Source organism: Macrotis lagotis, chromosome 7 (assembly GCF_037893015.1).
Source record: "Macrotis lagotis isolate mMagLag1 chromosome 7, bilby.v1.9.chrom.fasta, whole genome shotgun sequence".
Taxonomy (NCBI): Eukaryota; Metazoa; Chordata; class Mammalia; order Peramelemorphia; family Peramelidae; genus Macrotis; species Macrotis lagotis.
In genome coordinates this window covers 78,058,770-78,075,753 of record NC_133664.1, presented here as the reverse complement: position 1 = coordinate 78,075,753, position 16,984 = coordinate 78,058,770, and positions in this window count along the sequence as shown.

Below are 16,984 nucleotides of genomic sequence, written 5' to 3'. Positions count from 1 at the left end.
CCTCTACAAAAACATAGTTCACTTTATTATCATCATCATTTATTTTACTTCTCCACTAGGTTTCCTAGTGACAGCTAGGGGCCCCTTCCAGCCAATCATCTATCCTTTCAACAGAACATCTGTGATACTTAAAATTCTGTCATGGTAGCAGAGGAAACAAAAATGAAGTCATGAATATGAAAGATAATTCAGAGTAGTATCAGTTGAACTTAGTAGTATGTAGACTATAGGTGAGGTAAGAGTCAAAAATGACTCCGGAGTTTTGAATTTGAGTGTCTAAGAGGATAAAATGCAGCCTTCATCAATGGAGATAGGGAAATATACAGATACACATATATAAAGGCATAAAGAGTGTGTGTGTGTGTGTGTGTGTTCTGTATATGTATTTACATGAATGTTTATATGGGTCTCTGTGCTGCCACACACTAAATGTATGTTCACATGTATCTCTGTCTAGGTGTGGGAAGCATAAGTGTGAAAGATATATCTAGAGTCTCCTATACCCACCCTACTCCAATGGAAATCCTGATTCCTGCCAGGAGGGGAGCAAGAAATTAGAACCAAGAGGCTGACCATGCTGCTCTTGCTAGAATTATATCTACTGAGAGGAAAGTTTATTTTTATAACCCTCTAAATATTATTAGTCTATGGGAAAGAATTTTTACATTAAAGTTGTTTTCCTCATCCCTTAATTGGGGAGTGTCCCAAGCTATATATAACAGACTTGACTCCCTATTCACCAAATGCCAGTTATACAAAGACATAGCGAAGGTTGTTACAACGAATTCTAGCATTTATAAATCACATTAAGGTTTGCAGTGAGCTTTATACATGTATATATTATATATATTATCTCATTTGAATCTCATAATAGTCATGTGAGGTAATTACAGATGCAAAAATTAAGAGAGGGAAAGCAATTTGTATAGGGTCATACAGCTAGTATTACTCAGAACTTTCTGACTAAATAATTTACTCTTACCACCTAACTTCCTAGATATACAAAACAGAACTCATCATGCCCACCCATCATCCAGAAATTATTTCTCTACCTATATCTAGCTATTTCTATCTTTATATATTATGGCAGATGCCATAGCAATTTTCTGTCTTCTCTTCTATCATATGGGAACACTGATCATATTCTCACTTGAAGCAGTTCACCAGCTTGTTGACCTCCCTTCTTCAAGTCTTCCTCTATTTCATTCCATCCTCTATTTAGCAATCAAAATGATCTAAAGATGAAAGATGTTGCCCCTCCCCTTTCTATAAATCTATTGCCTCTAACATCAACCATAAAATCCTATGTTTGGTTTTTAAAAACTTAATAACCTGGCTTCTTCCCACTTTTCCAATCTTCTTACACCCTAATTCCTTCCAAATACCCTGTGATCTAGAGATAATGATATTCCTTATACATGATTCTCCATCTCCTGACTCCATTCATGTTCTCTGGATCTCCTCCATCATGCCTAGAATTCTCTCCATCCTTTATTCTGCCTAGTAGCTTCCTTCAGGTCCCAGTCAAGATCACACCTTCTGTAGGATATCTTCCCCAGTCCCCACAGTGCTATTGCCTTCCTCTGAGATAATCTCCAAATTATCCTTTATACATCTTTTATTTACATGGTTGTCCAACTAAGTGGAAATAGAGCTAGTTCTTATATGAAGAAGATGTGAGTTCAAATATGACCCAGACACTTGTTCATGATGGGCAAAATATTCTGGGGAAAGTCTCTTAACCTTAGTCTGTTTATTTTCTTCATCTGTATAATGGGGATATTGGAACAAACTTCTCAATGTTGTTATGAGGGTCCATTGAAGCAATACATATATATATATATATATATATATATATATATATATATATATATATAACTTTTTGTGACCCATATGTTTTAATTTTTTAATTCTTTCTATTTAAAGATAGTTTCAACATTATTTTTGTAGTTTTTCTCCCTCACACCTTTCTCTCCCCCACCCCACTTTAGCACATAATCTGATAGAAGTCATATATGTATAATCATCTGACACAATATTTTTGAAGTGTTTTTGCAAAGTTTAAAGTACTAGCTATTGTTATTTGCATTTGGCTTCTTCATTATATTGGAAGCTTCCTGAGGGCAAGGGATTTTTTTTTTGTCTTTCTTTTTGTTCCCAGAATATCTCAGAGCCTTGCCTATAATTGGTGCTTAATAATTGCTTATTGATTTGAATTGATTTCCAGTTCTTTCCCAAGTCCCCAGCGAGCATTAGCATTACCAAGCCAAAGAGGCCATCAGTAAAGGCTAGTCGATTCGTACCATTTGGGAACTAGATTTAAAGATAAGTTCAGATCTAGAAATTAGCCAACAAGTAAAGGCTATTTCTATCACAGTAGCTCATGTGGACTATTGACTAATAGGTTGACATGGTCACAGTCTGCATTTTGGAGGAAGCACCCACATTGACAACACCCAAGTTCCTCAAAATACTGAAGTATGCAGTTTACTAGGCAAATAGAGCAAACCTGGTTATCTGAACACAACAACAATCCTATTAAAATAATGTCTTCTTAAAACATCATTAAAACCAAAAAGATTTGAACAAATGCTGACTTTTTAAATGACTCCTCAGTCCTCTTTTATGAGAGAGAAACTCAGATGTTCAGTCTCAGTTATAAATAATTTATAGTAACTAAGCTAATGAAACCATATCTAACAAGAACTTTCATCAGTATCCAACTCACATATCCTAGGAACCCAGCTATGTTTGATAGAAATATAAAATAGAGCCTAATGATTTTCGTTATTTTTGATGCTCTTAGAATTTGTGAACATTTTAATGTAATTCTCAGCATCCTGCTGAGTTCCCCCATATTAATAGAGAAAGCCAAGTCATTGTAAGACAATGAGATTACAGGAAGTAAGGGAGGGTCAGAAGGCAGAATTGAATAAGAATGGAGAGTTCTACTGCTAGACCTAGAACCAAGAAAAAGTTTATATGTAACCTAAAACTCCTAGAAGCTGCAAACAAATTGGTTGCCAATTGACTGGCAAATTGCAATCTATGGATGTAATGGAAAATTATCGTTCTGTAAGAAATTGTGACTATGAGAAATTCAGAGAAACATGGAGAGACATGAATTGATGCAGTTTATTTTAAGCTGAACTACAAAATCAAAATATTCAGAAACTATCATAATGTAAATGAAAAGACCACTAAAACGAAGATAAAGTCTGCATAATATTCAGTCTATCAAAATCACTTATTAGGTATTTATTACATGTCAAATATTTTGCTAGCTTCTGGGGATACAAAGAAATACAAAAATGCTAGAGGAGCTCATATTCTAATGGGGGAAGAAACATGTCCATAACTAGGTATATATAAGTTATATAGCTGGATGGAGGTAATCTCATTAGATTGTAGGATCCTTGAGGTTAGGGACTGTCATTTGCCTCTTTTTGTATCTCCAGGGCTTAGCACAGTGTTTGGTGCTTAGCGGATGCTTAATAAATGTTTAATGATTGATTAAAGGGTATAAGCAGCTGGGGAAGGGGGAATACCAGGAAAGGTATATTGCAGAACATAGGATTTGGTCTGAGACTTGGTAAAAGTCAGAAAAACTAAAAAGGGGAGGGGAGAAAGCATTCTAACACATGGGAGACAGTAAATCCAAAGATATGGAGATTGGAGATTAAATGAAGAATTTGAGGAATAGTTTTGGTAGATTTTAGAGTTTGGGGAAGGGAAAGAAATATAAAACTAGAAAGGCAGAAAGTAATCAGGTCATGCAAAGCAACTAAACTAAGGCCTATCTATTACTAAATAAAGATAATCACTTGGCTGTAATGAGAGAAGCAATAGGGTTTTTATTCCAGTGATGCAGATAATCAAGACCAATCTCAGTCCATGAGAAGATATGATGAAAAGAATCCCCTACCTTTCCTGGAAGAGGTGGAGGACTCTAGGTGCAGAAGATTACATTCATTTTCATAGGCAGCCACTATATAGATTGATTTTACTTCACCTTTTCTTTGATGCAAGTGAAGCTGTTGGATCAAGGAGGAAAGAGAGGGTGATATTTTTAGAAATAACTGAGTTGAAAACAAAATGGGTGAATTCTAAGTTTTAAAAAGTAGACAAGATTGGAAAAGTATTAAAGAGAATAAGCCTGCCAGAGTTTGAAATAATATTGTAATTTTTTTAAAAATCATTTTTTCCTTCAAAAAATCATAGTTTAGTTTCCCCTCCACTTTCAACAGAATCATTGTGTCATGTGACTCTGGAAAGGTAAGCCACATGTGGAGTCTAAGAATAATAGGAATCTAGTCTAACTCATATATGAACTGGAATCCTCTCTGCTTGGTTCTCATCTTCTTCTGTAAAATTAAGGAATTGGAATAGACTATTTCTGAGTTCTTTTTTACTTCTGAATTTATGATATAATGATCCTTGATAAGAAGTCTTATCAGACTCCATAGGAAGGCCTGCCCTGATTAAAAAAAAAAAACCCACTCTCACAAACTCTCATTCTACTTTCATATCAAGCTAAAATTTGCTCCTCTGAAAGTTTCCCCTGGTCCTCCTAGTTCTCTGAGTCCAAGCAAAGAAAATACATAACTCTTCTTTCATTTGACATTCCTTAAAATACTTGAAGACATAGGGGTGGCTAGGTGGTGCAGAGGGGTGGCTAGGTGGCGCAGTGAGTAGAGCACCGGCCTTGGAATCAGGAGTACCTGGGTTCAAATCTGACCTTAGACACTTAATAATTACCTAGCTATGTGGTCTTGGGCAAGCCACTTAACACCATTGCCTTGAAAAATCTTAAAAAAAAATACTTGAAGACAGATATGCTATTTGCTCTTTCCCTAGGCTAAAAACATCCCTGGTACCTTCAACCAATACAGCAGGGTTTTGAGCACCTGGTTACCTTCACCTAGAGCACCTGGTTACCTTCACCTAGATGAAATCCAGGTCATCAAAATCTTTCCTAAAATTTGGTGCCTAGAAATGAATTCACTATTCAGGAGTGATTTGACTAGGACAGTGAATGATCATATCATATTACTGACATATTTTGATACTATCCTAAAACCTCCAATTCCTTATTCACATGAACGATAGACTGGACAGACCTCTCCCAACCTGTACGCAAATAATTGATATTTTAAACAAGACACTTCCTGTTTGCATACTCTCTCTCTTCAATCATTTAGATCTCCACCTTTATATAGTTTTCATGAATTGATGTGGTAACTTTCTGGTCATAAGTTTCTCCAAAGTTAGCTAAAAAGGTCCTTGAAAATCAGGCATTTTTTTTTTGTCAAAGGTGGTACAGTGCATAGAATGATGACGAGCCAAATTAGAGCAAAATTCTAATTCTAATTCAGCATTAGATGTGGGCAAGTCATTTAACTTCTGTCTGCCTCAGTTTCCTCATTTTAAAGAAATGAGTATAATAAATGCTCTTACCTCCAATGGATGTGAGCCTAAAAACAAGGTCATTTGACATCATCATCAAATTACAATATAGTTGGCTTGATTTTATTTTCTGGTGAAATATAAGTATATATTTTTAACATATAGCATTTGGTCATGAAATCATAAGATTTAGATCCTGAAGAGACTTCAGAAGTCAGGAAGTATAATCTCTGTATTTTACAATTGAAGAAACTGGGACCCATAGATGTTAATTGTTCCAAGATGTCACTGACAGAAAGAATTGGAATTTGAATTTCTATCGCCTAACTAAAAATCCAATATTCTACCACATGACATAATTTAGCACAATGGTAATTTTATTTTAAGTTTGTTGTTATTAAAATCCTTCAATGTCTTTTTTCTTTTCTTTTTTTTTTTTTCATAAGGCAAATGGGGTTAAGTGGCTTGCCCAAGGCCACACAGCTAGGTAATTATTAAGTGTCTGAGACTGGATCTGAGCTCAGGTACTCCTGATTCCAGGGCTGGTGCTTTATCCACTATGCCACCTAGCCGCCCCTAATGTCTTTTTTCACATGAGCTTCTGTCTTGGACCCATAATTGATTAAAAAAAAAACACTTAAGCACTGGTGTCTCTATTTTATTTAATCTTATTGATCAGGGACCATTGTTTCTCTGTACACTGTGGTAGCTTTGAATAGAATGAAATATATTATCAATTCCTCCAAGCTAAGTGTTATCTATAGCTTTTGAATTCAGCAATTCAATTAAAATAATTTATTATTTTAAGGTGTGAAGAAATGTGTGAAGAAAACTGTGTTAGGTAGTAGGAGAAATGATAGCAGTTAAATAAGACATCTTGAATCCATAGAGGCTATGACCTAGCAGAAGAAAGTGGCATATGCATTAATAACTGTAATATTAAAAAATATATGATAATTATATAAGGGAGGTGCAAGATGCCGTGTAAGATTCAAAAGGTAATGATTATCTACCAAGGGGATTTGGAACATCTTCCTGGAAAAAAATGACACTTGACTTGGGCTTTCAAGAAGAGGTAGAAATTCAACAAACAAATAGAGAAAAGGGAAGTCATTGAGTCTAATATGAACAAAGGTATGAAGAAAGAAAATCAGAAAATACTCTGACTAGGGGCTCAGACTAGTTTTTCTGAAACAAAAAGTATATGGAAAGGATAAGGTGGAAAATTAGAGCATCTCCACATTTTGGAGAACTCCAACTGATTTTAAACTTCATTTATTAGGCAATGGGGCACTGAAGGCAATTAGGCAATTAGCCACTGAAGGTTTGAGTTGTAGAATAAAATGACCAGAGTTTATGCATAAGGGAAAATTCTCTGGTAGGCAGGAAGTTATAATAAAAGAATCTTGCAATAATTGAGGTAGGTGGTAATGATCATTTATAGTTGTATGAGGGACTTTAGAAAAGGAAGACAAGATAGATTGAAAAGATACTCTTCCTTGATGAAAATTAAAAGTCCATTTACCCTGTTTCAGCTTTGTCCAGTTCAATATTTTTTAAGATGAAATCCACATTTGCTTAAGCAACTAAGTATTCTCATCCTTCCTTCTTATAGATAATGGGTTTCATTTTTTTTTGTTATTTGTAGAACCATAGATCCAGTACTGTAAGGGACCAAGAAGGCTAAGATAATCTAGCCCTATGCCTTTATTTTACATATGAGAAAGCTTGAGAGAATTGTCCAGTCACAGAGGTATTAAGTGTTAGGCCAAAACTTGAAGCTCAGTGCTCTTTCTGTTGTCCAACACCATATCCCACATGTTTGAAAGATCATTTCAAATATGAAAATTAATTTCCCTGCTAGAAAAAAGTAAAAAATATAAAGGAGGAATTGAGTAGTTCCTCCTTCATTCAGTCAAATTTCTCACTTTCTTAATTGGCTGTCCTTTTGCTCTTTGAACTTCCAATGCAGTTAAGAAAATTATTTTTTTAGCTTGATTTTGAGATAAATCTTCATAACAGCTTCCTCTTTTCTAAATTCTTCTTTTCAAATACCTACCTACCTTCCTCATATGGTCAGGGTGGGAATCAATTAACAATCAGTAACTATATTTTAGGAAAAATAACACCATACATACATACATACATACAGTGGCCAAAAAAATTTGATTAATCCAATCTAAAAACTAGTAGAATAGGGCATGGAAGAGGGTAATCAAACTATTATTCTGTTAGTATTTCATAAATATCTGTTTAAGGAAAGAAAGAATCCATGTATTCAGTTTCATATTGCATCTACTATCCAATTTCCAGTAAGATATCTGATTTCCAGTTCAGTACATTCATTACAACATCCATTGCTATCTTGGAAAAGAAACAGTTTGGATTTAAAAAAAAAACAATTTCCTTGAAGCCAGGTAGTTTCTACGTCCTGCTTCTAATACTTGCTGGCTGTGTGACACTGGACAACTAACTTCTCATTGCTGTAGACAGTTTTCTAAGATATGCAAACTTCAATCATATATTAAGTTCCTCACCAGAAGCCTCTTTAACCAGTGAAATCTCAGGTCCAGGCTTTTTTTATCCTCATTCATTGGAACCAGACCTAGAATGAATTATTTTAAAAGAAAACAAAAACAGTCTCACTCTGTTAACGATTTTAAAGATATTTCCTATTGCTATCTTGGTATTCTCCAGAGGAAAGAATTTAGGAAGAATCTAAAAAAAACCCCACAAAATGTGGAAAGAAGTGAATGAGTTTTGATTAGAAGGAGAAACAATGGATTGTAAGCAGGCTAAATGTCTCCATTTCCTTTAACCATTCCTCAGATGATTATTTCCAGACCCTCCACTATCTTAGTCATTCTCACTTGGTCCAGTTTCAGTTTTTAAATGTGGTGTCCAGAATTGAACATAGTACTCCAGATTCTCTGTTTGGGTGACTCAAAATATGGTGAGTCTATGATCTCCCTGTTTTTGGACAATATATTTCTATTAATGAAGCTTAAGATCACATTAACATTTTTGGTAACCATATCTCATTGTTAACTCATAATGAATTTGCAAGTGACTAAATTTCTAGGTCTTGCTCACACAGTATGGGATAGTGGATTGAGGGTTCAGTTTTCAGTCAGAAGACTAAGTTCAAATCTCATCATATATACTTCCTGGGTACTTGAGATCATGGACAGCTCCCTTAAAATAAAAATATTTTAGTGCTTAACTCAAAATTGTTGTAACTATAAATGTTAAAGTACTACATGAATGCCAGCTATCATTCTTGCATTTACATCCCCTCTATTATATTTGAGTAATTAGAATCATAGAATCAGAGAGATAATCCAGTTTGAGGGTTCTTTAAGATGGGATCAATGGACTCCAAGGGATTTGTGGATAGATTTCAGGAAGTCTGAAAACTTGGAGGGGGGAAATTGTATCTTTCATTCTGTAAATATTATCTTATGTATTTAAGCACATTCTGAAAACAGATATATAGGTTTCACCAGAGGAGTGAAACACAATAAAGTTTAATCTCTGATCTATTCTAAGACTCTTATTTTAAAGAAAAAGGAATTATCTGAAGAAGTTAAATGATTTCCCTAAGGTGCACCAGTAATAAAAGGCAGAGTTGAGATTTGAATTCCTATTCTATGGAAGGCCTTTCTCAGTCCCATGGACTGTTGACATGCCTTTCCCTCTGAGATGATCTCTCATCTTCTCTGTATATATATCTTGTAAGTATGTACACATTGTTGTATTTAGTAAGTATTTACTCATTGTTGCTCTCACTAGAATATAAGACCCCGGATGGTATGGACTATTTTTGCCTTTTGTTGGGTCTCAGACATTTGTTGTTCAGTCATTTCAGTTGGGTCTGACTCTTCCTGACCCCATTTGGGGTTTTCTTGTCAAAGATCCTGGAGTAGTTTGATATTTCTTTCTCCATCTCATTTTATAGATGATTCAACTGAGGCAAAAAGGGGTAAGTGACCTTCCTGTGTCACATAACTAATATATGACTGGATTCAAATTTGAATTCAGGTCTTCTTGACTTCACTGATGCTTAAATAAATGTGTGCTGATTTCACCGACTGAACCCAGATTCTTTGACTTTACATTTGTCACTAAGCCATATGTAGGATGATAGGGCAACTCACATTGAGCTCTATTCCTTCCTTGTTTTTGTCCCTCCAGACCACCTACCCAGCGGTACCTGCTACCCAGGTTAAATGCTTCCAAACTCCATTGGACATTTTTTCTTTCGTTCAATCACTTTGAGTTCCATTCATCCCACTCACAGCCCAGTTTTCTCTAGACTATTTGTCTTGTTTCTCAGCAACATCTGAAATTTAGTACTAGGTCCAAACCTAATGCTCTAAAATGGCATAAGGGGAAGCAAAATATAGGTTCTGAGCGCAAGAATGATAGCCAGTTAGGGTTGTTCCATTTGCATTTTATGTATCCAAAACGTGTGCCACAAGAGCTATCTTCACAAGATAGTCACGATATAAAGTAGATGATGTTTTTTAACCTTGGTATAGCTAAACACCAGGAATGAAAAAAAATAGAACAAAAACAAAACTATCCTCATAGAAGGTTACTTTGATCATCTATTTCCTTCTATGGTATCTTGGTGCTACAGAAGAAAAAAAAAACCTTACACCCCCCCCCCCCCCTTCAGTGGGCTGCTAGCTTTAGGCATCTCCCCTCCCCCTTTCCTCAATTTAACTTTGGTTGTTTATGTATGCATAACATGTACAACTGTGAAAAAATAACTTCTCTCTTGTAGGAGCTTAAGGTGGATAAATCTTTGATGTACACTAGTAAGCTAGTCTAATCTTTGTAGGTCCTGTCTGAGATATCAGCTCTTTAATATGCATTCCTCTTGGAAAGCTACACAATTGATCTTGTAAAGATCTGAGTAAATCTTGGATTTATGGATGGAATGAATTGATACATATCTTTTTTAAGGATATTTAGGGTAAAATGAAAGCTCCAATAATAGTGACTGCTAATTTGCTGTGTCAAAGAATTGTCACTTATTTTCAGTGAGATGTTTAACATAGGTTAGGGACTGTAACTCCTTTTCTCCTGTTCCAATATTTTCAGCTGAATCAAATCAGTTTCTTTTTTTAACTAATATAAATTTATTTTTCTCATCCCATCTAGTTTTCAGCAATCATTTTTTGCAAGGTTTTGAGTTCCACATTTTCTCCTTCCCTCCCACCTCTCATTGACAGAGAGCAATGTAATGTAGGTTATACAAGTATAACTATGTTAAACATATTTCCATATTAATCACATTGTGAGAGAAGAGGCAGAACAAAAAAAGGGAAAAAAACATGAGAGAGAAAGATCCATAAAATATAAATTGAAAAATTGAAAATAGCAAGCTTTGAATCAAAGCAGTTCCATAAAAACAAACAACAAAAGCTATCATGATACAAATTGCCAAAAAATAAAAACAAAACAAAAAAACATTGAGTTGCTTATTTGTATCATTTCCTGAATGAAAATTATGGTCATGGATTACAATAATGATCACAGTAAAACTCCACATTCATTCACTTTGGAGCTATAACCCTGGGCAGTTATTGAATCATTTGGACATTCTTCCTTCATTAATGAGGCAAAGCACAAATACTGAATGAGAGTGATCTGTGGCATTGTCCCCCATCAGATAATTGATTATTCCTCTCCTTGATCCAGATATTGTTTTGCCATATTGTTGGTCTAGAAGGAATTCTGAGTGACTTTTCAGACACATCCATTGGCAGCCGGCAAATTCCACAAGCTGGAACCCTATTCAGAGCCTGCCTGCTTCTTTGGCATAACGATCTGTGTTTGGATGGATTGCAATGCATTGAGTGGAATGCTCCTCTTTTTCTCCCATGGGGCGCCCATTCATTTCATTTCACCTCACCCGGACTGTCTGCAGATGTGCATTTCTGTCATTACAGTTCCCACCGCCCTCCCTCCCATCCCACCTCACCCACCCTTCAAACCTCCACACACCAGGGCTTTAAATTGGGGCAGTAACTAAGGGATGGAAAACAGCCTTGCTGCCTCCTGGCTGAGTCTGCCTCAATATGCTGATTCCCTCACATCATCAACACCTTCAACAACATCCATACATTACCCCTGCCAGTCAAAGCAAGCTGTATATGCCCTATGATCTCATTTGCATTCCTGACTTGTTCAAACTGGTCTTCTGGAGAGGGTTCTGAGAAGTGTTTGTGTTCCTTATTTACACCAGGATTTACATTTCTTGGACTGCCTAGGAAGCCCTCCCCCTTCACCCCTTTATTTATTCCTCTCTCTCTTTTCCTCCCTCTCCTTGTTCTTGAATCTCTTCCTGTCATTTCTACAGGCAGGTTCACAAAGGAGGAGAATCTTCATGCACTGTAAACACACTTCAGAATTTGAGCAGAGGGGGAGGACAGCCTCACAGACCAGATAAATGGAAGTGACCAGGGATTGAAAAGCAATGTCCTTTCAGAGGAAAAGACCTGAGATCTCAGTGCTGCTTTGCTGGAAGATTTTTAACGACGGAGCTGGCTTGCTGTCACACTAGGCTGGCTCCAGGGAACTGCTGATGGGGGCAGTTTCACACTCATCCAGTGAAATCAAACTACATTTTTTAAGAGCATGTTTGCTATTGGTCAAGGGTGGAAGAATGCACCCTGCCAGGCTTAGAGACTGTTCAAAATTTATGAGGTTTGTGTTTCGCACTGACCCCAAACACATTCCAATTAGAGGTAGTTAATGCTTCACAAAACCTAACTTGGACTTTCTGGGAGAAAAAAAAAAGCTTTCTTTTTTTTGAAGGAGAGTAATTAATTAGGTCTTTTATAAAAGTAGTATTTGCAGCAATGGGACTATGAATCCCAAATCCAGGCCTTCATTAATTAATATTGTATAGTGTGCACATTCCCAATTCATGAAATTGTCCCTTTATTCAAACCCTGCTCTGATGTCCCACTGCCGTTTGCCCACACCTGGGGAATTCCAGAATCTGAAAGCTTTGAAATAAGAGAATCGTCACCTTTTGTGCAAGATCAGAGGTGAGGAACATACCAGTTTCTGGTTTGGGGGATGGCCATAATGTGCTACTGTTCAGTGTTGTGTGTTTCCCACCCTAATGGTACCTATTTTGGAATCACAGAGTTAACAAATTTTGGACTTGGGAAGGGTCTCCACGATCATCTAGTCCAACACATTTGTGAAAAAGAATTCCTAACTAAAATCTAATCAACATAAATAGTCAACTTTTTGGTCAAACAACATCCAATGAGGTCATCTTGCAAGAGGAGCTTAAGTGAGGTGGAACTCATCTCTCTTCAATATTTTATCCAGAACTTCATCTTTCTTCATACCATGATATCAGACTCAAAAGGGTCATAATCCAAAATCACAGATTTGGCAGTAGAAATGTTCTGGGAAGTTATCTGAAACAATTTTACAAGTGAGGAAACTGAGTGACAACAAAGCTAAAGAACATATATAAAATCACACATGCAATAGACATTGTAGGAAATTCAGGTTCTTTTACTCCAAAGGCAATGTTCTTTTCATTATACCATACTGTCCCTCATTGCATGAACTCAAAATGGGGGCAGGGGAGAAAACTCCTCACTGTTAAAATACTGAGTTTTGAAAATAATCAGTTAATTCACTGACAAAAAAAAAACTCACTTGGGTTATTGTCATAATGTAAAATACCACATGGTCCCATGATGGTGCAAAGGACCCAGTAGAGGGTTTTTCACCACTTATTTTGACCTTCATGCCCCAATTTAGAAACCTGAAAAATAATTATTAGCTCCCCCACACACACCCAGGAAACTGAGACCATCACTTACAAGCAGTTTACAATGAAATGTGGTAGGTTTTTTTAAAAGAAGAAAAATATAGGAATCCAAACACTGAGAAACAAAACAGAAATCCTTATGAGCAAACTTTTTCCCTTATTCTAGGCAAATTCCTAGTCAACCCTATAATTCCAAATAAGAATATTCTCCTCCCATGGTTCTCTGTAATATACTATTTACCCTGTTAGTAGTAGTACCATTTTGGTGGATTCCTTCAGTATTCCTTCATTTTCTCAGTAGGCCCCTTCATGTTTTGCTGGCTGATATTGGCTGTCTGCCTCCTGCTATGTAGTAACCTCCATTTGTTGTCCCCTTTTGTTTCCAGTATGTGTCATCAAGAGGTACTCTATTTCAAGACTTCTGCAATTCCTTATTATTCCCCACAGAGAACCACACAGGAATTCCCTTGCTCAACTAACAGTTGCCTTTTGGTTGACCCAAGTCAAAATGAAGGCCTCCAGAGTTCTCTTCTCCCCATATCATGATGGACTTTGAGCTCTCTTCTAAGTAATTTTTCAGGTCACTTACACTTTCAATAATATCTTCTAGTTTCAAAGTATCTCAAACTAGGATGGAACTGATGCTTCAGATCTTTGGATCACATTATCCTAAAGATAAACCCAAACCATTGTTATAAGTCAGCTCAAAAGGAAATCATTGGTTCATAGTTTAAAAAACCTGAAAAGAACTTAAGAGACCTTCTACTTCTACCCTATCCCCATTTTAATGATAAGAGTACTAAGGTACAAGAGATTAAATTTTCCTTTTAATTCTGATTCTTCTTTCACAGCATAACTTATATAGAAATATATTAAACATGATTATACAAGTATAACGTTTGTCAGGTTACTTGCTGTCATGGGGAAAGAGAAGGGAAGGGAGGGAAAGAGGGAGAAAAATGTGGATCCCAAAATCTTACAGAAAGATGAATGTTAAAAACTATCTTTGCCTATAATAGGAAAAAATATAACATTTAATAAAATAAAATGAGATTTTAAAAGGAGATTAAATTGTTTTTTTCCCAAGGTTTCACAGATTAAAAGTGGCAGAGCCAGGATTTAAACTCAGGTCCTCCCTTGGAGCTCTCTTTAGGTTCTTTCTACTGCACTGCATTAAAAGGAAAAAGGAAAAGAAAAAAAGAAAAAAAAGAAACAAAACCAATTGTCTGGCTTACTATTTTTTCATTTAATTGGGTTGGCATTGTATAGACTCAAAGAGGCACACAAAAAAGAATAAAAGTTCAACCTATTTCCATCTGTCAGGAGAACAAAATTCTGACTTTGAAGACCAACTGACTCAACCTCAAATTATAAGGGAAGAATTCCAAACTAATGCAGCACTATGAAAAATACCCCAACTCCAACACTTTGAAAAGTAAATAAATATTTGAACCATAAAAAGAACCCTTGGAAGATTTTATGTTTTTAAAGAGAGGGGAAAAAAGGAAATTTCAGAGACAACAAAGCCTAAGACCTAATACGGTTTTGTAAGTTCAAACCAATGCATTGGGCTGTACACAAGGGGAAATAGCCTGTCGATTCAAACAGTCATACACAGCTGTGACCTTCATGCTCTACAAAACATAGTAAAGAAAGTTCATTCTGTCACAATTCTTGCTTAGTTCACCATCCTCTAATATGTCATAAAATATGTATGGGCTCTACAGGGCAAACCTCCCCCCATTTCCACAAAAAAAAAAATGGCTCCACCAGTTCACTTTTAGGTCACATTTTGCCATATAAAACCATTTCAGGAACTTGCCACCAAGCTGCTCTTGTACAGTTCATTTCTTTAGCATCAACATAACTGGAAGTGACAGAAAGTGCATCCAAATGCAGGCTTCTCAGCCCCTTGAATGTTCATTAACTCTTCAGGCTGCTGCTGCTGTTTCAGTGGCTGGAGTCATCATATTCTAAACAGAGAAAGGTTTATGTTGAAATAAATGAAGTATAGATAGAACCCAAGATTTCCTTTCCTTTGCAGAGAGAGATTGTGTGGTTTAGAATTTGGAGTCTGGAGAGTGAGTACAAATCCTTAATCTGATGCTTCCCAATTATTTCAGTATAATTTCATCATCTAAAATATGGAAGTTATCATTTGATCTCTAAGTTGTCTTCCTTATCCAAAACTCTTTGATATCAGAGGTTCAGTTGTACTTATGTGTGAAGGAAAGATATTTTCTGATGAGTCCTATACTCTCCCTCTCCCCTGTTTGCTCATAATCTCTTATCAATCAATGAGTTGTTTTAAATGCTACTGACCAGTCATTATTCTAGGTCCTAAGGATGTAAAGATGAAAATGCAACATTTCTTGCTCTCAGGAATTTACATTCTAGTTGGGGAAAACACATGTATACATTTAAGTATAGAAATATATATATATATATGTATATATATATATATATATATATATATATATATATATATATATATACACACACACACACAATAGAAATGCATGGTAGTGGGGGAAGCAGAAACAAATGGAGAGATCAGGAAAGGTCTCATGTAACTAATGAAATGAGAGATTTGCTTTGAAGAAGACTAGGAATTCTGAGAAATAAAGGAGAAGAAGGAATATATTTTTGGCAAGTGGGCAAAGCCTGTTTGAACAACTTGGGATAATAAGATAACAGGTTCAAAGCTTGAAGGTAGCTTAGAGATCATCAAGTCCACCTTAGAGATGAGGACACTGTGGCTTAGAGTAATCAAATAATTTTATCATAGTCACACAACTAATGCCAAAGGCAAGATTAGAACTTAGATCTTACTGATTCCAAGTCCTTTTCCCTTTACTCCATGTGGTCTTTTTAGGCATTGGACAAGCTTTGTATGATATTAAGCTTTACATTCTATTAATATAATCTTGTTTTAAAACATTTTCTTTGAATCCAGGATCCTGGTTAATCCTATTTATTACAGCATGGCATCACCAAAGCCTTCTAATCTAATTGGCTTGATTTCAACGAAAAACATTTGGAGTCAAGAAGATCTGGCTTTGAGGCCAGCCTTGGACACTTACTGTGTGACCCTAAAAAAGTACTTTAACCTTTGTCTATCTTAATTTCTTCTACTTACCTCAAAGAGTAGTTAGCTAATTAGCTCAGTGGATAAAGTACCAGACGCAGAGTCAAGAAAAATCATCTTTCTGAGTTCCAATCTGACCTTTGATACTTATTAGTTATATGATCCTGGGTAAGTCACTTAACCTGTTTGTCTCAGTTTAGCCATTCATAAAAGAAGCTGGAGGAGGAGATGGCAAACCACTCCAGCATCTCTGCCAAGAAAATCTGAAATGGGATCATGAAGTGTCAGACGTGATTGAAACAACTAAAAAATAAAATATACCAGTTATTTATTCTGACAACCATTTAAAAAATACTGCTTAAAACACAAATGTATTACAAAGACTTGGATAGATCTGATAAAGGTGACTGAAAAATGACAACTTTATAAAGTTGTTGTAAGGATCAAATAATTCAACATACTTAAAAGCATTTTACAAACTTTAAAGCTTTAACTAAATGCTGACTATTATTATGTTTACAGACTTCTCTTCCAACTAGCCTGGATCTAATGCCCTTGATGATCTGTCACTGATGACAAGGAAAACACCAATAAAAGTATGAAGAGCTTCAGAATAATCTTTTATTAGTAATGGAACAAGAAGTCAAATAGCATAGCCTACTGATAATGGTCCAGTAGCA